Genomic DNA, 742 nt, shown 5'->3' on the forward strand with positions numbered 1-742 from the left:
TTCATGGAGACGGTTGCGAATGGTCCTCGCCGATACCCCAGGAGCAACAGTGTCCCTAATTTGCTGGGAAGTGGCGGTGCGGTCCCCTACGGCACTGCGTAGGATCCTACGGTCTTGGCGTGCATCCGTGCGTCGCTGCGGTCCGGTCCCAGGTCGACGGGCACGTGCACCTTCCGCCGACCACTGGCGACAACATCGATGTACTGTGGAGACCTCACGCCCCACGTGTTGAGCAATTCGGCGGTACGTCCACCCGGCCTCCCGCATGCCCCTCGCTCAAAGTGCGTCAACTGCACATACGGTTCACGTCCACGCTGTCGCGGCATGCTACCAGTGTTAAAGACTGCGATGGAGCTCCGTATGCCACGGCAAACTGGCTGACACTGACGGCGGCGGTGCACAAATGCTGCGCAGCTAGGGCCATTCGACGGCCAACACCGCGGTTCCTGGTGTGTCCGCTGTGCCGTGCGTGTGATCATTGCTTGTACAGCCCTCTCGCAGTGTCCGGAGCAAGTATGGTGGGTCTGACACACCGGTGTCAATGTGTTCTTTTTTCCATTTCCAGGAGTGTATTTACGAGCCTTGTGCAGAGTTTAACAAGTACTCGCTGGGTGGCCACTACACGAAACGAGGTTTCATTTTATGGAGGCATGCGAAGCGGAACAGCATCGCGTGCAGTGCAGACCGGCGGATGTACGGCCGCAGGTCAGAGGCCAACGAGGAGCAATTGGCCACCGCCGCC

This window comes from Schistocerca cancellata, chromosome 6, assembly GCF_023864275.1.
Source record: "Schistocerca cancellata isolate TAMUIC-IGC-003103 chromosome 6, iqSchCanc2.1, whole genome shotgun sequence".
In the NCBI taxonomy this organism is placed as follows: Eukaryota; Metazoa; Arthropoda; class Insecta; order Orthoptera; family Acrididae; genus Schistocerca; species Schistocerca cancellata.